The sequence below is a fragment of the Octopus sinensis genome, linkage group LG13 (genome assembly GCF_006345805.1).
Source record: "Octopus sinensis linkage group LG13, ASM634580v1, whole genome shotgun sequence".
NCBI classification, from domain to species: Eukaryota; Metazoa; Mollusca; class Cephalopoda; order Octopoda; family Octopodidae; genus Octopus; species Octopus sinensis.
This window is the reverse complement of record NC_043009.1, coordinates 11,981,144-12,005,144: the sequence shown is the minus strand read 5'-3', so window position 1 is coordinate 12,005,144 and position 24,001 is coordinate 11,981,144. Positions and strand designations below refer to the sequence as shown.

At 38.4% G+C, this 24,001-nt stretch overlaps 1 protein-coding gene across 2 annotated transcripts in view; it reads left to right on the top strand.

Annotated features, from left to right (window-relative positions):
* LOC115218567 (neurogenic locus protein delta-like) overlaps positions 1-24,001 on the top strand; it is a 109,184-nt gene that overhangs the window by 26,845 nt on the left and 58,338 nt on the right. The gene's annotated exons all lie outside the window — the stretch shown is intronic.

Here is a 24,001-nt window from a genome sequence, read left to right as displayed (position 1 = left end):
GAGCGCCATACTAATACAATTGTTCGTTTGTTTTCCACCTGCCTTCGTCTTTTGTTTATTTTCATAAAGCTTCCCGTTATATATAAACTTACACTTGTAAACGTACGTATAATTACGTTCGTACTTTTTATTCTCAGTCTATCAAGCTCTGAATATCTTCACAGTTCAGTTATGAGAGACGCAGACAACCACAGATATAATCATAATTATGGATATACGCGCATAGTCTCATAATTATATTATCTTAGAAATTACTCTATTTCTTAGAAGTACAGTATCGCAATAGTATATACATCAATCTATAAGTAATTAATTTGCTCGCATTTTTAATCTCTTGTAATCTAGAGGCGTCACAGCTGCAACAGCAGTATCATCATCATCATCATCATCATTAGTAACAACAAGAACAAGAGCAGCAGTAGTACTAGTAATTATAAAAATAATGATCTCTAATGTGGACGCAGAATGTTATGTATTTTGGAAGGGAGAGAGAGAGACTTGTCCGAAAATTTTAGTCAATCTAACTTGACTTATCTCCCTTCTTTGTTACTTCTCCTTTTTAAACGTCTCTCGGGGAAGATTTTGCCCACAGATTACTCGAGTAATGGCACTCAATCGAAGATTTTCAACTCACAGCGTTACGTATGTAAATCCTTAGTGTAAGGCTCCGATTCACTATATAGTCTTCTAGCAGAATGCCATTAGTGAAGTTCACCAAGTCGTTATGTCTTTTTTATTTTTTTTATTTTCTAATCAGCGAAATGTTCTTGTAATCATTCCAAGATCTTTGTAGTCCCACCAAAACCGTTCTGCATAAACTGGCGGAAGGTAAATAATTCAGTACTACAAATATTAGACTGCACATAGGTTTGTATTTTTTGTTAACCTCAGACCATCCCTGATCGAACGGACCAATGGTATATGATTAAAAATGTTCCTGTCACTTTCCAGTACTTCCATATTCAATGTAGTGTGTAATTTGAGGGGAAATTTTATTGCTGTTTAGGGCAGAGTCACACCCAATGATATTATATTTGTGTAGAAGCATCTAAAGCTAACCCAAGTGCTACTATTTTCTTGGCTCTTTTCTCTCTTCCTTCTCTTCCCACTCTCCCTGTACTTCACTTTAGCACTTGACGAAGGGAATATGTGCGAAACGTTATATTTTTACTCTAAGAGCTTTGCTCTATAACTATTTGTCCTTCCTTGTGCGTCAAGCTGATAATGTTTTACTGTGAGCATCCCTTGGACTTTTGTTTATTTTTGTTTTAATATTTACTTTGCTATATATACATGCATTTATATGTGTGTGATGCGTATATATATGTATATGTATATATATGTGTGTGTGTATGTATATAAATATATATGTATATGTGCGTGTTTGTAATATATATATATATATATATATATATATATATATATATATCTGTATGTATGTATATATGTACGTATGTGTTTGTATATATATATATTTATATATATATATATATATGTGTGTGTGTGTGTATGTGTATGTTTATGTGTGTGTATATATATATATATATGTGTGTGTGTGTGTGTATATATATATAAATTCACCACAGTGAATACATGGAAGAGCCTACATTTTCATCAGGATGCATGTGTCGCGTGTGACTCTGTGTGTGTGTGTGTGTGTGTGTGTGTGTGTGTTTGTGGTGTGTGTGTGTGTGTGTGTGTGTGTGTGTGTGTGTTTGTGTGTGTGTGTGTGTGTGTGTGTGTGTGTGTGTGTGTGTGTGTTTAAAAGCGGTGATATTCAGAGTCGATCGGGGTAGGATTACTGATAAAAGTTTGGTTGAAATACGAGTTGTTTTGATAACACAGTTTTTCGCTAATTAGTTCTTTATCTACTTGCCAAATGATGATCAACAGATTATAAAAATATGAGTCTTATATATATATATGTACGTATGTGTTCTTGTGTGTGTGTTTGCGCGGTTATGTGGTTCAAACGCATGAGTGTGTGTATGCTGTGTGCATGTGTGTGTGTGTATATGTTTGTGTATGTATGTGAAATATGCGCCATGGATTTATGCGATTATTTGCCTTATAAATCTCAAGCAGCGTCTAAATATCTGTAAATGTTTTCATACGACGACAACTGGTTTCTTTTGAGAAATGGTGAAACAAAGACACAGGAAGAAAGAGAAAAGAGACCAAGGCAGACAAACCGATAGACAGAGATACCGAGAACCACAATGACAGAGGAGAGAGGGGGAAGAGAGAGACATGCAGAAGACACAAAGAGAGATTTAGTGTACATTGTTAGTGGTACAACAAAAACATAACATCTGTATACTTGAAAGACTTAACAGAGAAGTTTTAAAAAAATTTGTCAAAGACATGCTCTCAACACGACATGTTAGACAGAAGGGGTCTTCATTGACATTAACGTCTGTGTATATAGTATATGTATTTAGGTGAGTGTGTGTGTGTGTATGTATAAGTATCTGTGTGTATATATATATATATATGTGTGTGTGTGTGTGTGTGTGTGTGTGTGCAGGTGGCACATAAAAAGCAGCATTTGGGCGTGGCCGTTGCCAGTACCACCAAACTGGCCCTCGTGTCGGTGGCATGTAAAAAGCACCCACTACACACTCTCGGAGTGGTTGGCGTTAGGAAGGACATCCAGCTGTAGAAACTCTGCCAGATCAGATTGGAGTCTGGTTCGCCAGACCTCAGTCAAATCGTCCAACCCATGCTAGCATGGAAAGCGGACGTAAATGATTTATATATATGTGTGTGTGTGTGTGTGGTGTGTGTGTGTGTGCAGGTGGCACATAAAAAGCAGCATTTGGGCGTGGCCGTTGCCAGTACCGCCAAACTGGCCCTCGTGTCGGTGGCATGTAAAAAGCACCCACTACACACTCTCGGAGTGGTTGGCGTTAGGAAGGACATCCAGCTGTAGAAACTCTGCCAGATCAGATTGGAGTCTGGTTCGCCAGACCTCAGTCAAATCGTCCAACCCATGCTAGCATGGAAAGCGGACGTTAAATGATTTATATATATGTGTGTGTGTATGTGTGCAGGTGGCACATAAAAAGCACCATTTGGGCGTGGCCGTTGCCAGTACCACCAAACTGGCCCTCGTGCCGGTGGCATGTAAAAAGGACCCACTACACTCTCGGAGTGGTTGGCGTTAGGAAGGGCATCCAGCTATAGGAACTCTGCCAGATCAGATTGGAGTCTGGTTCGCCAGACCTCAGTCAAATCGTCCAACCCATGCTAGCATGGAAAGCGGACGTTAAATGATGATATATACATATATGTGTGTGTGTGTGTATGTGTGTGTGTGTGTGTGTGTTGTGTGTGCGTGTGTGTGTGTGCGCGTGTGTATGTATGCATATCAGTAATGATTTTCAGCATGTGATAACATAGAAAAACAAACAGAGAAAAGTCAATACAATTGAAGAATGAATATGTATATCTCACAGTATAATAGTAGTTCGTAACTCGTCCATTACTGCACAGTTTCACCATATACATATAAATTGTCCGATTTATACCACTTAATAATCCAGAACGTCGAAACTTTAGAATAAGATTAACTATGATCAGTTCCCAAATAGGAACGATAAAGGAATTCTTTCTAGTAGTGGCGAGCAGTTTTTTTTTTGTATGTGTATTGGGAACCTTTAATTAGATTATCTAATATTTTTAAGATGCATGATGTGATTTGGGGAGATTTGGCTGTTATTTCAGGCATACTGAGCAACCACATATAGGCTTCGTGGAGATAATCTGGGTGGATGAGTGTGTGCAGGGCTGTTGCTTTTTTTGCCGTTGATGCTGTTTTATTTTGGTTTGTTTGTTTTTTTTTTATCCCCAGATCAGCGCTGATCAATCTGATATTTAGATTAGAAGACACTCCAATCGTGACCATACCGCTATTTTAGTGCTATGTAAAATTACATTGGAGGTAGATCAGGACAAGTCCTCTCACAGTTTGATGGAAACATGCTACCGACAACCTTCTAATCAAGTACTGCCTGCCCATCGTCTTTGGGTCAACGACTAAACCGGCCCCTTCCTGGGGCTAGCTTACGGGAACGTAAACAAACCTACAGCGGTTGTTAAGCGATGGTGGTACAAACACAAAGACACACACATACATAAATACACACACACACACACATATATAGAAAGGATGTGGCCAAATGGTTAGGGTGTTCAGCTCACGATCGTTAGGTTGTGAGTTCGATACTCGGCAGCGAGTTGTCTCCTTGAGCAAGATACTTTATTTACTCCAGTCCATTCAGATGACAACAATGACTAGTACTTGTATTTCTGTGTCACGCTGAATCTTCCTGAGGACTATGTTAAGTGTAACGTGTATGTGGTATACTCAGCCATGTGCACGTTAATTTCACGAGCAGGCTATTTCGTTGATCGGATCAACTGGAACCCCCGTCGTAACCAATGGAGTGCCGCACACACACACACACACACACACACACACACCACACACACACACACACACACACACACACACACGATGGGCTTCTTTCAGTTTCTGTCTACAAAATTCACTTACAAGGTTTTTGTTTTCCTGGGGCTATGAAAGAAGACAGTTGCCCTGGGTACCACGCAGTGGGATTGAACCGAAGATCAAATGTTAGGGAAGCAAGCTTATAACAAAACCTGCTCAAAACCTACTTCAGAATCAATGAAGGACATCCTTATCCTCGAGCGGAAATAGACCCTATCACGGCTGCTAAGCCCAATGAAACCCTTAAATGGAAGTTCATTCATTCATTGTTCGACCGTGGACGGGACAATGGAATTTACTATGTTACGCCAGACTTCACGGTCCATCATAGTATTACGGAGGTCCTGTTGCTGGATGCCTGTATCCCTAGAGATTACAACAGGGTAGGAGAGTGTGCGCCATCTGGTATCGCGAGTAGATGGCTTCCAGAGGAGAAGAGTAGAAATTACCTCGTTTTCAGCTCTACAACAATGTCCAGCAAACTGGACTCTTCTACCTTTCACAAGAGATGACACAGGTGGTAATTTCCCATTTATTTGCATTTTGGTTGGATGGCGCTTAAAATCTTCAAAGCCACAGTCGAACCAATTCTACTATAATGGCTCAGAAACCTGGACGTTATCAAAGAAGCTTGAGAGGCAGTGGAATGGGAGTTACACCACAATTTAATTCTATTCGGGAGCCATCGGGACTCCGGGGGCCCTAGACGGAGGGATGGTAGGGGAGGGGGAGCATTGGAAAAAAAACCCATTCAACTGTCCCAGTGACATATAAGTAATGGAAACCACTCGTATTTAGATCTATATTTCCCACTGTCATTCCTTAGTTTTATTATTATTATTATTATTATTATTGAGTGAGAGAGCAGTTCATGCCATCAAAGTGACACTGGGGTAAAATATACGAAGCCCAATATACCCATCATGACTACCCGTCTGATAAGGGTACACCAGGCACATGCATCACAACCATATGTGCACGACATGGTGATTTCATATCAAGATAAACAGCACATGACCTTGCAGGCGGGGCCCAGTTAGAATTTTCTTCAGGTTGAGTAGCCCATCCCGCTCAAACGGTCCCTGAATAAGGGTTGTTTAGGGATGTTGAACGAAACACCCATGTTTCCAGAGGTGAATTATTCAAACCCCAAAGAATCCCTCTCAACACATGGCTATGATGCTCCCCCACTACTTCTGCTCGTGATCAGAGATGCACATATCGTCAGCCACTAAGGGACATGCTCAACTTGTTAAGGTCAAACAACTGACAAGCAAATCTGTGGTATTTGCTGTAGCCCATCTTTTATACCAAGACAAAACAATGTACATAAAAATACTTCCAATCAGGTAAGTTAAGAAGCCATGAGAGCCACTGCCTGGTACTGCATCAGGGCATTTATTATTATTATTATTATTTTAATTCTTTACTTGTTTCAGTCATTAGACTGCAGCCATGCTGGGGCATCGCCTTGAATCTTTAGTCGAATGAATCGACCTCCAGTACTTATTTATTAAGCCTGGTACTTATTCTATCAGGCTCGTTTGCCGAACCGCTAAGTTACGGGGATGCAAACACACCAACACCGGTTTCGGACGGTGGTGGGGGCGGGACAGATACAGACAGAAAGACACACACATAACGGACTTCTTTCAGTTTCTGTCTACCAAATCCACTCACGATGATTATTTATCTTTTTTTTTTTATTACCTAAGACAGTAAATGGTGATACGATTTGGGGTTATAGTAATTTGGCTGCTGCTTCTAGCAGACCAGGGTGGAAACAGAGAGGATCCCTCGTTGGCCTGCGTACGTACAGTAGGTAGGTTATAGATGTGGGACATAAGCAGTCTTTTATGTCTGTTGTTAGATAATATTTCGACTGGGGGCAACTACTGCGATCGCTCACCCCCCCCCCATTTCCTAACCCCCGTCTAATACTACAGTCACCTCATCACTTTCTTTACCCCCTCGTCCACTGTTGCCAAGTGGCAGCAGCAGCAGCAGCCATACAGTCCTGTTCTTTCTCCTTCTCTCTCACTCTCCCACTCTCTCTCGTTATCCTTGATTATAATACACACACACACACACACACACACATATATATATATATATACACACACACATGCATATGTCCTTGATTATGATACACACATACACACATATATATATATACACACACATGCATATATATCCTTGATTATAATACACACACACACACACACACATATATATATATATATATATATGTACAGTATATGTTTATATATGTGTGTATATATATATATATGTATATATATGCTTGTATAATATGTATATGCGCGTGTGTGTGTGTGTGTGCATGTATATGTCTATATATTATATGTGTGTGTGTGTGTGTAGACTGTCGTTCCACCGTCACCGCCATATCAGCGCCGCCGCCCCCGCCGCCGCACCTTATGTGTGTCCCTCTCCTTTGTCAGCCACTACCACAAACCCCTGAATAACTGAAGCAATATTCCCAGCGCTCCACCACGCCAACACCAACACTTCTACCAACGCCACCATCACCACTCCTTTCCTTATCATGATCATCGTCGTGATCATCATCTTCATCATCATGATCATGATTATGATGATGATGATGATCATCATCATCATCATCATTCACCACCGCCATCTGGTAGTAATGGCGCCCAAATCTTCCTCAAAATTCAGTTTTTTGGGGGTTTTTTCGACTTAAATACGAAAAGAACGCATTAAAAAATGTTGTGTTACTTATCTTTGAAATTAACTGGATTGTCATAGCTGGAGCGAACGGCGGGATGAATAGCAACCGTGCAGAATCACAACCGACGGCATTCAGCCATATCTACGTTAGGAACAGGAGGAGGAGGAGGGGGAGGAGGAGGAGGAGAAGAAGAGAAGAAGAAGAAGAAGAAGAAGAAGAAGAAGAAAACAAAGAAGAAGAAGAAAACGAAGAAGAAAACGAAGAAATAGTAGAAGGAGAAGAAGAAGTAGAAGAAGAAGAAAACGAAGAAGAAGAAGAAAACGAAGAAAACGAAGAAGAAAAACAAGAAGAAGAAGAAGAAGAAGAAAACGAAGAAGAAGAACAAGAGCAAGAAGAACAATAACAATAACAACAACAACAGCTACAAAGGGTGGGTCGGATTTAGAGGTGACGAAATTACAAAACATTGCTGACACCACTGAACCTATCTGCTGTCTCTTAAAGTCTCTGCTCTGCTGTTACGACAGTTCCATGCAAGATCTAAAAACCACCAGCTGTCGGTGACGTATTCAACTGTTTGTCTCTGTAGAATATCTTGCTTGATATCTCTGTGGGATATCCTGCTGATATCTACTCTGTGTGTATCTTCGATAGATCTTTTAAAACAAAATGGTGTAATAGAATGAAAAAATGAAAGCAATATTATAACAAACGCTTACAATAACAATAACAACAGCAACGTTTGTGACTAGAGTATGTTTATGATTCCCTTGGTACTCCGATTTTATGAGTATTTATCTAAGATAAATCCACAGCAGCAACAACAAAAAGGTGATAACAAGCTGCGTAGCGGTAAGAACATGTACCATCAAACAGCATCATCATCATCATCAAGAACAGTAGAAACATCGTTTAGTACAACAACCAGTGTGTTCTTAGTAAACTCAGCAGTACGGCTTTGATTTCCATTTGGACACGGAGAGCTTCGTCAATGATTAACTGCTTATTATGCGACGTGAGTACAGTTAGCAGAGAAAATACTATGCACTATGATAATTACGCAGCGTAACAAAATATTTATTTTAATTTTTTGTCTTTGGTCAGTAAGTGTCATTTTCCTATTTGCTTCTATCAGGAAATCAAAGTATGCAGAGTGCCGGAGCAAATATCATACGATATTTTGTGTTACGTTAAATGATTTTGTCCATTCGCAGAAGGAGGCGAGCTGGCAGAAATGCTAGCACGCCGGGCAAAATACTTATTGGTATTTCGCCTGTTTTTACGTTCTGAGTTCAAATTCGGCCGAGTTCGACTTTGCCTTTCATCCTTTCGGGATCAATAAATTAAGTACCAGTTACGCAGTTAATAGAATTAATCCCTTTGTCTGTTCTTGTTTGTCCCCTCTGTTTAGCCCCTTGTGGGCAATAAAGAAATAAGGTTAGCACGCCGGGCGAAATACTTAGTGGTATTTTGTCTGTCTTTACGTTCTGAGTTCAAATTCCGCCGAGGTCGACTTTGCCTTACATCCTTTCGGAATCGATTAAATAAGTACCAGTTACGCACAGGGGTCGATGTAATTGACTTAATCCGTTTGTCTGTCCTTGTTTGTCCTCTCTGTGTTTAGCACCTTGTGGGTAGTATAGAAATAGGTATTTCGTCTTCCTGGATGTAGATGATACTTTATTTTATCGACCCTCACTTCTGAAATGCAAACATTGCTTCGACTGGATTTGAACTCTCAGTGTAAAATGGGGGGGGGGTTATTCTAAGCAACACATGGCATTTTGTAGAACCCTCTACCGATTCTGCTAATATACTTCTATAACTAACTGTTTATCTGTAATAAATACTAGAAAAATAACATCTTTCAATAACCACCGCCACGACCAGCACCACCAACCGCCATAACAATAACAAAAGCAAGTTTTACAAAGATATGTATCAACTTCTTTATCTTCTCACTGTCATCATCATCACCACCACCACCACCACCACCACCACCACCATCATCACCATCATCATCATCATCATCATCACACCACCACCACCACCACCACCACCACCATCATCACCATCATCATCATCATCATCATCACCATCATCATCATCATCATCATCATCACCATCATCATCATCATTTATCATCATCATCATCGTCATCATCATCATCATCTCCATAGTCATTATTATTATTATTATTATTATTATTATTATTAACAATATGAACAGCAGTATCAACAGTGACTGTGTAATTCGTTCTTTCACTGAAATACAACCCTGGGCCCGTTTTTTTCTCAGATTAGGATGAAGTTATTGCATGATTATGAGATGGAAGGAAGGAGAGAGAAAGACGAATGAGAGAGGAAAAAAAAGAGACCTTCCTCCCCTCCTCAAAACACACACACTACGCTTTTCTTTACTGACCTTCCTCCTCCTCCTCCTCTCCTCCTCCTCTTCCTCCTCCTCTTCCTCCTCCTTTCCCTTGCTTCTCCTCGTTAGCTCTCCTGCCTTGTTATCATAGGATGTTATCTTAAATTTCGAGAGCGACATAAATATTTAAACTGTATGTTGCATCATCGTCGTCATCACGGCCAGCATCACCCTCATCTTCCTCCTCCTTATCATCATCATTAGCAGCAACAATAACAACATACACCACCACCACCACCACCACCACCACCACCACCACTACTACTACTACTACTACTACTAGGTCAAGAGATATCGAGAATTTGCTGGCTCTTTAAAACAAAGAATTCTAGTTTGTTTGGACAATTTCGTTGGGTACGCGTATATTTCTTCTCAGCATCGCTTCACTGTTGGAAGCAGGCTTTCCTTATGTAAGCCCTTACTACGTCTATGGCAGCAATAGACTTATAAATCAAAGCTGCTAAACTCTTAATCCTGGAAAGCGTTAGTCTTTTATCGCTCTTTTCTTGTGATACCTGGTGGTATCCTCTTTCAGAGTTCCCTGGATTTTTCTTGTCTGTGTTGTTTATGCATTCTTCTATTTCCTTCGCTCTGTACTGACGTTCATATTCTCGCTAGCTTTCATATGTGTTTCCCTGAGAGACTGAGAGATCTTAAGACATAACTAATAATATATTGAAGAAAAGAAATCGATGGTTGATGTTTTTCTACCATTTGATGTCTTTGATCAGCAAACATAAATCTGAATGTGTGAGTCAAAATTATGCAGCGTGTATAATACAGATGTGGAGGCGCAATGGCCCAGTGGTTAGGGCAGCGGACTGGTGGTCGGAGGATCGCGGTTTTGATTCCCAGACCGGGCGTTGTGTGTATTTATTGAGCGAAAACACCTAAAAGCTCCACGAGGCTCCGGCAGGGAGAGATGGTGACCCCTGTTGTACTCTTTCGACACAAATTTCTCTCACTCTCTCTTCCTGTTTCTTGAGTAACGCTGCGATGGACTGGCGTCCCGTCCAGCTAGCGGAGGGACACATACGCCATAGAAACCGGGAAACCGGGCCCATGAGCCTGGCTAAGCTTGAAAAGGGCGACGTTTTATAATACAGATACTTTGCTATGGGCAACAACATAAAGTGGTGGATTAGCGAAATAGTAGAGGATCAATTTATTCTGGCTCTTAACATTCTGAGTTCACATCACGTCGAGGTCAGTTTTGCAGTTCATTCTTCTGGGGTTGATAAAATAACGTAACAGTTGAGGACGATAGCTTGGTGAAATTGTTAGAACATTGGTAAATATTTCTGGCGAGATATTTATTCCGTTTTTTTTTTTTTACATTCTGAGCTCACCTTGAATAAAACCGATGCCACGCTATTGCATTGAACAACATTGGAGGCTCATTGTTACATAAGAAATTACTGGACTTCCATAAAAAAACCCTTTTCTTAAGCCAAGATTCTTTGCACGAGCTGCAATCTCAGCACATACTTGCATATTAGCAACAATGATATTGCAAGCCCTGTGAACAGAGTGTGGAAATAGATGTGCGTCCTAAACAGTCGAATCTTTCCCACAAGAAGTAAAAGAGCAGACATTCCAATCACGTCTGGTAAAAGTTTGGGCAAGCCAATAAGGTCAGTTGAGAACACATAATAAGGGCTAAGGACTAAGTATGCGTTTGGCATACACCTCTTCCCAGCTGTTCGAAGACGGTTTCTTCTCTGTCCATATTTGGGTGAAACTAGCTAATACGCTGGTAATCTCATACCTATTTCTTTACTACCCACAAAGGGCTAAACACAGAGGAGACAAACAAGGACAGACAAACAGATTAAGTCGATTACATCGATCCCAGTGCGTAACTGGTACTTAATTTATAGACCCCGAAAGGATGAAAGGCAAAGTCGACCTTGGCGGAATTTGAACTCAGAACGTAACGGCAGACGAAATACGGCTACGCATTTCGCCCGGGGTGCTAACGGTTCTGCCAGCTCGCCGCCTATTCTCATACCACTTCTGAACCACTTTGAGATTTGACTGATGCAAAGAAGACCCCGAGCATTTGAACAGAATCAGCGGTCCTGCGGCCCACATCACTATCAGTGGCTTGTTTCTCTAGGTGCTGAGTTACAAGCACAATAACTAGCTGTCGCAAATATTTGATTTCTATTACCTCTGATGCAATCAAGGCGACATCGTCCACGTATACCGATACAATCTCCCTGGTGGCCCATTTCGAGCAGTGGCTCTCGTGGTTTCTGATCTTAACTGATTGGAAGTGTTATCATGTACATTGATTTATCTTGGTATAAAAGATGGGCTACAGCAAATATGCTGCTCAATACCACAGATTTGCTTGTCAGTTGTTTGACCATAACCAGTTGAGCATGTCCCTTAGTGGCTGACGATATGTGCATCTATGACCACGAGCAGAAGTAGTGGGGGAGCATCATAGCCATGTGTTCAGAGGGATTCTTTGGGATTAGAATAATTCACCTCTGGGAACATGGGTGTTTCGTTCAACATCCTTAAACAACCCTTATCGAGGGACCTTTTGGGCAGGATGGGTTACTCGACCAGAAGAAAATTCTAACTGGGTCCCACCTGCAAGGTCTGTTTATCTTGATATGAGATCACTATGTCGCGCACATATGTTTGTGATGCATTTGCCTAGTGTACCCTTATCAGACGGGTAGTCATGATGGGTATACTGGGCTTCGTATATTTGTGCCCCAGTGTCAGTTTGACGGCATGCACTGCTCTCTCACTCAATAATAATAATAATAATAATAATAATAATAATTTTGGAATTTTGGAATTTTTTAGTTTGTAGCCCGCGCTCTTAACCTCTACGTCATATGCCTGTGGCGTAGTGGTTAAGAGCGCGAGCTAATAATCCCAAGTTTCCGAGTTCGATTCCAGGCAGCGATCTGAATAATAATATTAATAATAATAATAATAATAATAATAATAATAATAATAATAATAATCTAATGATGTGAATGGTGCTATTTCTCACCACTATAAAATTATGGTATATCGTATAATTTCTAAAAAAGAAAGCGAAATGACAAAGCTGGCACTAGAAAACAGACACTAACCACGTTAACAATATCAATAACAACAAGGAAAACGGTAATGATTAATTATACAAATATCAATATATCTCTACTTGTGAAGATGAAAGATTTAATACTTTTTATCTCTTAAATTAAATTTCTTTTTTAAATATTCATTTCTTTTCAAACACAAAAAGGTAATTTTTTTCTGAAGCTGATATCTCATAATTTCTGATATTAAGATTATAGAATTCTAACAAATTGTGTTATGTTTGTTGATCTTCAAAGAATTACTTCTTTAGTTCATAGCAAATTATGTATATTAAAATTCGCTAGTTCCGAATAAATGTCTTTAATTTGCAGCCACTCATCCCCCACATCCCCCATATACATGCACATACATAAATAAATACATACATACATACATAAATACATACATACATACATACATACATACATACATACATACATACATACATACATACATACATACATACATACATACATACATACATACATACATACATACTTACATACATACATACATACATACATACATACATACATACATATATGTAAAGTGGATAAAATATTTTTATACACAGAAAGAAGATTTTTTGACAGGACTCCTTACATGCTAGCAAGAGCAGTTAAAACTCAAACCACGAAAAGAAGAATTTATGAGGCATACTATTATAACACCAGAACGAACAAAAACGAATTAGTTAATCCCGAACTCGAGTTTCTCTATTAATTGCCAAATACCTTATACCTTATGACTTTTATTTATGCATGCTAACCACTGGTAATAAATTATTTTAATGTATTACCCTTACATTTACGAGATATATATATAAGACATATTTAAGAGAGAGAAAATGGAATTCGCGAGATTTTTGTTAATCATTACAATCGTTTAGATCCATCGTGCATCGTTCCCTCGCGGGAGTTATCTATACCTATACCTATATATGTATGTATGTATGTATGTATGTATGTATGTATGTATGATGTATGTATGTATGTATGTATGTATACAGGTAATAGACTGAGTCACGCTCTTCCTAAATGAGAAAAAGGAGAATGAACGTAATCAATACCTATAACTACGAACGTTCTACTGGAAGCAATGGAACGGTGGACATAGCATTTTTGTTAATTGCTCGTTCAAATTACAGTTGTTAATAGAGAAATTCTCCCTCTTTGCAAAGATTCTATTCAATATAGTCTCCATCACAAGCAATACATTTGTGTTACCACTGAACTCGCCTCTCGAATCGTCTTTGAAAGAACTCAGATGTGCACTGTTGTACCCATTCTTCACAGCCTCGTCTTTATCGTTAGATCATTGAACCCGAAGACAGTTCGTCATTGAACCGAAGAGGTAGAAGTCGTAGGGGCTCCAGATTCGACTGTATCGTTGGTTTACAGGGAAACGCTGACCAGCCCAATCTGCCGATTGCCTGATTTCATACCAAAATGTTTGAATGGTCACACACTGTCATGATGAGCACGGATCGTTTTCAGATTTTTACTTGACCTCTTCTTCCTAATAGCTTCTCTAAGCTTTGTAAGTGTCTCAATGTACTTACTCGTTGTTTGAGACAGACTTGCTCCAGATGTCCAAGGAGAATGACGCCCTTGTTATCCCAGAAACCGTCATGATGACTTTCTGGGCTGATCACTAGCTCTGGAACATCTTGAACTTCTTAGAGTGAACCTTCTTTAACCTTCAGGGAATGAACTTTTGTTTCCAGATCATAAAAATAAACCCACACTTTTGCCCTTATCAACAGATCAGAAAATAAAAAAGTGCCTTCAGACTTTTTCTGCAGATAGGAAAAGATTTCCAGGCGTATAACTTATTGATTAAATGTTATTATATAAATGCTTTGCTTTTACTCCGTGTGTACCCTGTTGTTGTGTATTTGCATATTTCTTCGTCTTTGATTTGTCTTCAAAGGTCTGGGCTGATGTTGCCAATAAAATAAATCACCATCATCATCATCATCATCATCATAATTAACATCATCATCATCAACATCATTATCATTATGATCATCATCATCATCATTAACATCTACCTCATCATCATCATCATTAACATCATCATCATCATCCTCATCATTATCATCTTCTTCATCATCATCATCATCATCATCATCATCATCATCATCATTCGATATCATCAAGATTATTATCATTGACATGTCGCCGAAGTTTCATTAAGTTCAAGGTTCGCTTGTTGTCAAATAAGTTTGAGAAATGCTGTTTTTTTTATTCTTTTACACACTGGCCTTCCCAAATTCCTCCTTGGAATTCAATATATTTCGCTACGAATACACGGATGATCTCTATGGGTTTTAAGAAAAACACGCACACAAATATGTGCGCGCGTGTTTGCGTATGTATGTGCGCGCGCGCGTGTGTGCATGTGTGTGTGTGTGTTTTATCATTCACATCATTATTGATTTACTTTACGTTTGTTTCACTCTCTCGAGACTTTTAAGCTTCTTTTTATACATAATAATAATTAAGATAAACAAATTCTGAAGACATTTTTGTAGCTTATTTTTTTTTTTTATTATATACATTTTTTTCTTAACCATCGTTCTTTTTAGGATCTAATCCTACCTGTATCTGCTGTCGCTAAAGTCTGCGAGGAAAAAGTTACAATAGCGACATCAACTACTGATTATATATATATATATTATATATATATATATATATATATAATATATATTATATATATATATCTATATATATATATATATTATATATTTATATGTGTGTGTGTGTGTGTGTGTGTGTGTGTACGTTTATACATGTAATATATATGCATTAGGCATACATACAAATTTATATATATATATTGTCTGTATTTTTTCCTCTCTGGTCTAAAAGGCGGATAAAACTAATCGAATAATATTCTATTAAATTCAGTTCATCGTATGTGGTGGCTGGCTTTTCTTTGCACATTATTTCCGGGAGCAATCTTAATCTGCAATATACAAATGGTGTGGGTTGTACGCGCGCGCATATGCTTATATGCATCCATCTTATTTGAGAGTGTGTGGAGTTGTGAGCAAACCTGAACACATGCAAACATCTTCCTATATATATATTATATATGCATATATATATATATATGCATATATATATATATGCACATATATATATACATATATATATATATATATATGCATATATATATATATACATATATATATATATATACATATATATATTATATATATATATATATATATATATATATTATATATATATATATATATGCATATATATATATATATATTATATATGCATATATATATATATATATATATATGCATATATATATATATATATATATATATGCATATATATATATATATATATATGCATATATATATATATATAATATATATGCATATATATATATATATATATATATGCATATATATATATATATGCATATATATATATGCATATATATATACATATATATATATAATATGCATATATATATATATATATATATATATATATATATATATATGCATATATATATATATATATATGCATATATATATAAGATATGCATATATATATATTATATATGTATTTATAGTTATGTCATATTAACTATTATTGAGTTCGTTATTATTGTTTGTGGTTTCCTTTGTTCCAATGAATGCATTTATGTATGTATGTGTGTCTATCTATGTGTATGTATGTATCTATGTACATGCATGTACGAAGGAATGAGTATAAATACACATAGACACACATACACACAGAGGCAAAGACAGAGAGACAGAGAGACAGAGAGACAGAGAAAGAGCGGGAGAGTGAAAGGGAGAGTTGGTTGCAAGTGTGTAAATATGGCTGAGCAAGTTGAGTGTTATGGCAGAAGACGGGAAAAAAAACAGAATTCAATACAGAAAGGAAAAAAGAAAACGAGTTTATCAAAAACGAAAGAAAGAAAATGTAAGAAAATGTAAGCCAACATAATGGATGATGATGGTTATAATAAATAGATAGGATTATGATAAGGATTATGATGATAAAAACGAAGATAAAGAAGGCGAAAAGCTAATGCTGAAGGTTTTCTTGTCTTCTTTATTTTTTACAGCTCTCTTAACCTCGCTGCTTGCCGACAATTATCTCCCCATAATTCAAGTAATACCGAAAATAAAAATAAAAGTCAGTGAAAAAAAAGCGGAAAAGTAAATGTTGAAATAGGAAGATGAAAGAGAAAGTAAAAATAATATATACAAAACAAAACTATATAAATAAACAGAAAGACAAAAAGCAAAAGTAAAGACTACTGACTCGTTTAACTAGGCATGAGGTGTTATACTTTATTTTTAAGGAGAGACGGAATGTGAGTTAAGGCCGTCCATCCTTTGTTAAAGGGCATTTATGGCATATATGTAGAGAATTAGCTTCAAACAGGAAACTTGCCAGGAGCTTATAGTTTAGCGTACGGTGTTCACCTAAGACAGAAACATGAATATGCACAACACACATGGAATGCATGAACACACATGAATATATACAACACACACAAGCTATATATTAAATATATATTAACTATATATAGCACCTTAAGTACTTATGACACCTTGGGGAAGTGTCTTCTTCCATAGCCTCCGGCCGACCAAACCTTTGTGAGTGGATTTGGTAGATGGAAACTGAAAGAAGCCCGTCGTGGGTAACAGGACCTCCGTAATGCCATGATGGACCGTGAAGTCTGGCGTAGCATGGTAAATTCCATTGTCTCGACCACGGTCGAACAATGATGATGATGTGTTTATATATATATATATGTGTGTGTGTGTGTGTGTGTGTGGTGTGTGTGTGTGCGTGTGTATGTGTGTCTGTGTTTGTCCTCCAGTATCGCTTGACAACCGATGTTGGTGTGTTTACGTTTCCGTAACTTAGCTGTTCGGCAAAAAAAAAAACGATAGAAAAATTCTAGGCTTACAAAGAATAATTCCTGGGGTCGATTTGTTTCGACTAAAGGCGGTGCTCCAACATGGCCGCAGTCAAAATGACTGAAACAAGTAAAACAGATGGATATATATATATATATATATATATATAATATATATATATATATATATATATATATATATATATATATATAGAGATAGAGAGAGAGAGAGAGAGATAGATAGATAGATAGATAGATAGATAGATAGATAGATAGATAGATAGACAGACAGGTTGGTAGATAGGTAGGCAGGTAGGTAGGTAGGTAGGTGGGTAGGTAGATAGATAGATCGATGGATGGATGGATGGATGGATGGATGGCTAGATAGATAGATAGATAGATAGATAGATAGATAGATAGATGGATGGAACCTGAGCAATAGTAGAAATCATATGCACAAGGTAGTGTGTGGTTTACGAAAGAAACTTACTAAAATACTCGTCATACGTCCGTTTATATGTACTGAATATATAGAGCGAACACTTACGTTCTACCAATCCAAATACGCTCCACACACACACACACACACACACACACACACACACACACACACACACACACACAGATATAAGCACATGTCAAAACGTGTGTGTATTTGCGTGAATGATTTTGTTATGTCATACAGATATGTCGTTACTCGGTGAAATGGACGCCATTGAGATTTTATAGCTGACAAATATTAGACACGTTTTCGTAGTCACGTTCAGCGAGGCAAACGTAAATTATTCCACTTATTACATAAAAAAAGATTATTATTATTATTGCTGTTGTTGTTGTTGTTGTTGCTGTTCTTAGTAGTAGTAGTAGTAGTAGTAGTAGTAGTAGTAGTAGTAGTAGTAGTAGTAGTAGTAGTAGCGGTGGTGGTGGTGGTGGTAGCAGCAGCAGTAGTTGTAGTAGTAGTAGTAGCAGCAAAAGCAGCAGCAGCAGGAGTAGTAGTCGTAGTAGTAGTAGTAGTAGTAGTAGTAGTAGCAGCAGCAGTAGTAGTAGTAGTATTGGCATTTTGTTGTTTACGTTGTTTATTCAGGATCTGTAAACCCTCACAGAAATGTATGTGTATCTCCTACTCTCTCCCTATCTCTTACTCTTTCCTCATCTCCATGCCTTCCTTTTCCTCTCATTGGTGTCTTAACAGCGTTTGGTTTCGTTGTTTTAATGTAATTTAAAACATATCTATAGATTTATTAGCCATCATTGTGCGTTATGACGATTACGCGATGTGTCTGTACAATATGCTGTTTGACTGAAAATGAGGGACTGCGCGGACGTTTCAAATATTGTTGGAATCTTCGTCAGCAACTGAGTACCGTCCTTAACTATCCATGAACCCAATACTTATAAACCCTTTATAATTCTTTCTAATTTAGACACAAAGCTGGCAATTTTGAAAAGGGGCAACGTCCAATACATCGGAACAAGCTCTTGGCTGGTACCTATCTTATTAACCAACAAAGGCAATTTATTAACCAACAAATTTATTAACCAACAAAGGCAAAGTCGTCCTCAATGGAATTTGAGCTCAGAACGTAAAGTGCAGAAAAAATGCCACTAAGCATTGTTTTCCGACGCGCTAGTAGTCTTGCCAACCCGCCGCCTTGATTTGTATAAAGCCACTAATATTCCTTTCTACTATAGGCCTGTGGGAGTGGGTAGGTAGGTCGATTATATTAACCTCAGTAGTCAACTAGTACTTATTTTATCGACTCCAGAAAGGATGAAAGGCAGAGTCGACCTCGGCAGAATTTGAACTCATCGCCTTGATTGGTATAAAGCCAATAGTATTAAAGGCTAATTCAACCGGATAGGCCAATTTACATTTTTAACACATTTGGCGTAGCTAAATCAAACATTAAACAGCAGGTGTGTTAACAGCAGAGTTCAGTTTCAGTGCTATAATATACTATAGAACATATGTAATGATTTCTTAGCCAACCAATGGAAACGAAATGAAAGAGTGCTAAGACACAAATAATTTTATATTCGGTCTTGCTGCTCATAAAAGTATCACATATGTAAATTAGACTATCCAGTTTACTTTGCCCTTCATATTAGCGGTTTGTAATAAGTGTTCGTGGACGGTTAATATACTTTTTTTTTTACTGGAACTCCGTCAATTACAACGACGACTGTTCCAATTGATCCGATTAACCGAATAACCTGCTCGTGAAATTAACGTGTAAGTGGCTGAGCACTCCACAAACACGCGTGCCTTAAAGTAGTTCTCGGGGATATTCAGTGTGACACAGAATGCGACAAGGCTGGCCCTTTGAAATACATATACAGCTCATTTTTGTCAGTTGAGTGGATTGGCGTATCGTGAAAGAGTGTCTTGCTCAAGAGACACAACGTGCCGCCGGGAATCGAATTCACGACCTTACGATCGGGAGCCGAATACCCTAACCACTGAACCATACATACATTACATATATATCATACACATACCTACATACATCGTATATGTAAGCAATATTTGACAGCATAAATATCATAAGGGAGAAGCTAGAACCACTGTAGGTCCTCATAAATGCGTTCTTGAAAAGGTTTCTAGAGTCCATACCGTGGTACACACGTAGAACATCCACTCACCTTATAATTTAGTCTACACATGTCCACATCTGTCTATTTCTTCCGTAACCTCCTGTTTCTCGTGATGTTGATTCTGTAATTCCTTGTTCTGCCACTCTGCCACCTCTTAGAATGCTATTCGACATCTTTGTTTTGAACTGCATCTATAAGGATGCATGCATAGATTTGTACGTATGTATGAATGTGTGTATGTATGTATGTATGTATGTATGTATGTATGTATGTATACTCTCTCTTTTACTCTTTTACTTGTTTCAGTCATTTGACTGCGGCCATGCTGGAGCACCGCCTTTTTAATCGAACAACTCGACCCCGGGACTTATTCTTTTGTAAGCCCAGTACTTATTCTATCGGTCTCTTTTGCCGAACCGCTAAGTAACGGGGACATAAACACACCAGCATCGGTTGTCAAGCAATGCTAGGGGAACAAACACAGACACACAAACACACACACGCATATATATATATATATATATATATATATATATATATATATATATATATACATATATACGACGGGCTTCTTTCAGTTTCCGTTTACCAAATCCACTCACAAGGCTTTAGTCGGCCCGAGGCTATAATAGAAGACACTTGCCCAGGTGCCACGCAGTGGGACTGAACCCGGAACCATGTGGTTGGTAAACAAGCTACTTACCACACAGCCACTCCTGCGCCTATATATACACATTATATGTGGTGTACTCTTATTTCTTTATTGCCCACAAGGGGCTAAACACACAGAGGACAAACAAGGACAGAGAAACGGATTAAGTGTATTATATCGACCCCAGTGCGTAACTTGTACTTATTTAATCGACCGCGAAAGGATGAAAGGCAAAGTCGACCTCGGCGGAATTTGAACTCAGTACATAGAAGCAGACGAAATACCTATTTCTTTATTACCCACAAGGGGATAAACATAGAGGGGACAAACAAGGACAGACAAAGGAATTAAGTCGATTACATCGACCTCAGTGCGTAACTGGTACTTATTTAATCGACCGCGAAAGGATGAAAGGCAAAGTCGACCTCGGCGGAATTCGAACTCAGAACGTAGCGGCAAACGAAATACCGCTAAGCATTTCGCCCGGCGTGCTAACGATTCTACCAGCTCGCCGCCTTATATGTGGTGTACCCTCTGTGTGTGTGTGTGTGTGTGTGTGTGTGTGTGTGTATACGCATATACGGTATACTATGTGTGTGTGCGTGTATGATAAGACAAACAAGCACACATAGACCGTATTATTTTATATTACTTAATATAAGTAGAACCAGGCTGGCTCTGATCAGGGAGACCTATGACCAAAGGTTCTCCAGCAGTTCCTATCCAATCCTTTTGTATAACAGGGACCAACTGTCCAACTCAACCTTTACTTATTTACATATTTTCTTTTCAAGACCGTGGGGCATTTTTAAGGGAACTTTAGCTGCTATTTCTAGTAGACTGAATGACCCTGGAAGAACTTCCCCACCCCTCATTGACATTGTTTCTGTCTTCTCTGATTGCTTTGTGTATGAGTTTGCAACTCCCCCGCTAACTCATGACAAACTACTTGACATTTAACATCCATTTATCTTGAACTTTAGTTGACTTGCCTATTATTCAACATCGCTGCAGCTTCGAAGAGAATATATAGGCAGACACTTAAAGACGTACTCATGCGCATTGATGTATCTATCTATCTATCTATCTATCTATCTATCTATCTATCTATCTATCTATCTATCTATCTATACATACATATATACATACATACATACATACATACATACATACATACATACATACATACATACATACATACATACATGGGTATGTCTAGGTGCAGGAGTGGCTGTGTGGTAAGTAGCTTGCTTACCAACCACATGGTTCTGGGTTCATTCCCACTGCGTGGCACCTTGGGCAAGTGTCTTCTACTATAGCCTCGTGCTGACCAAAACCTTGTGAGTGGTAGACGGAAACCGAAAGAAGCCCGTCGTGTATATATATATATATGTGTGTGTGTGTGTGTGTGTGTGTCTGTGCTTGTTCCGCAAACATCGCTTGACAACAGATGGCGGTGTATTTACCTTCCCGTCACTTAGCGGTTCGGCAAATAGACTGATAGAATAAGTACTAGGCTTCCAGTGAATAAGTCCAATGAACGTAAAGACAGAAGAAATACCTATTTCTTTACTACCCACAAGAGGCTAAACACAGAGAGGACAAACAAGGACAGACAAACGGATTAAGTCGATTATATCGACCCCAGTGCGTTACTGGTACTTAATTTATTGGCCCCGAAAGGATGAAAGGCAAAGTCGACCTCGGAATTTGGACTCAGAACGTAACGGCAGACGAAATACGGCTACGCATTTCGCCCGGCGTGCTAACGTTTCTGCCAGCTCGCTGCCTTTACATTTATAGTGGTTGTAAAGAGAAGCTATAGTCCGTAGTAAAGGTCACTTGAATCCCTGATTCTTAGAAAAAGAGAGAAAGAAAAATGAATGAATAAAGATATAAGTAATGAAAGAGGGAGATGGCCGAACGAAGAGGGGATAGCAGTAGCAGCAACAGCAACAACGACAACAACAACAACAACAGAGCCCCAGGGTTGATAAACATGACTGTTGGCTTCAGGGGAAGAAAATCGCTTGCAGCTCCGAGAATAGCTTAAGGCGGAAGCAAATAGAATTATTATGACGATCAGATGGTGATTGGAAGACGGCAAGAAACCGTTGGGGATAGAAAGAAAGAAGGGACTGAAAAAGGGGTGAAAGTAGACTGTGGACAAGTGAAGAGTTAAAAAGGAAAAAAAAAATAAAACAAAGCAAAACGAACAGGTGTTGATTCGTAAAGGTTTGTTTATAACCATTCGGTTAATATTGAATTACAAATAATTACGAAGCTGGCATAAAGACAATGGCCTTGATATAATCTTGAAGGCGGCACCCCGATATGGCCACAGTCAATGATGGAAACCAGTAAGAGTGTACACATATGCATGTATATATGTTTGTATGTATGCATGTATGTATGTATGTAAGTATGTATGTATGTATGCATGTATGTATGTATGTTTGTTTGTATGTATATATGTATGTATGTATGTATGTATGTATGTATATGTATGCATGTATGTATGTCTATCTAACTATCTCTCTCTCTCTCTCTCTCTGTATATATATATATATATATATATATATATATATATATAGGGAGAGAGAGTGAAAGTGAGTGAGTGAAAGAGAGAGAGAGAGGAAAAAAGAGAGGAAAGGAAGAACCACAAGTAGATCAAACGGATGTACTGTAAAGTACTTGGGGGTCAACACAGATGCCCCTTCGCGGTGGCACATCCTGCTGGCTGTAGCAGTGAAATCTATTTGAAATCACATCCCTCCAGCCTTATTTTTTTTAAACAGACAGACACGTTCAATACACAGTGTATCAACGCATAGTGCCCCTTCGATCGGGGTTGACTCAAGGGTAACTAAGGGTAACCGACAAAGGTTTCTGGTGATTGTAATGATGAGTAAGGACGGCGGGTGTAGATACATACCCGCGCACCAGAGACATACCCGCGCTCATGTACACATGCACCATTCATATGCACTATTGATGCTGGCAATGGACGTTGTCATGGCAATTATATTAACAAATATGTGAGTACAGAAGGAAAATATTGGCAATCCATATTTGCGGCTTTTCTGAATGTTGGTATGTGTCT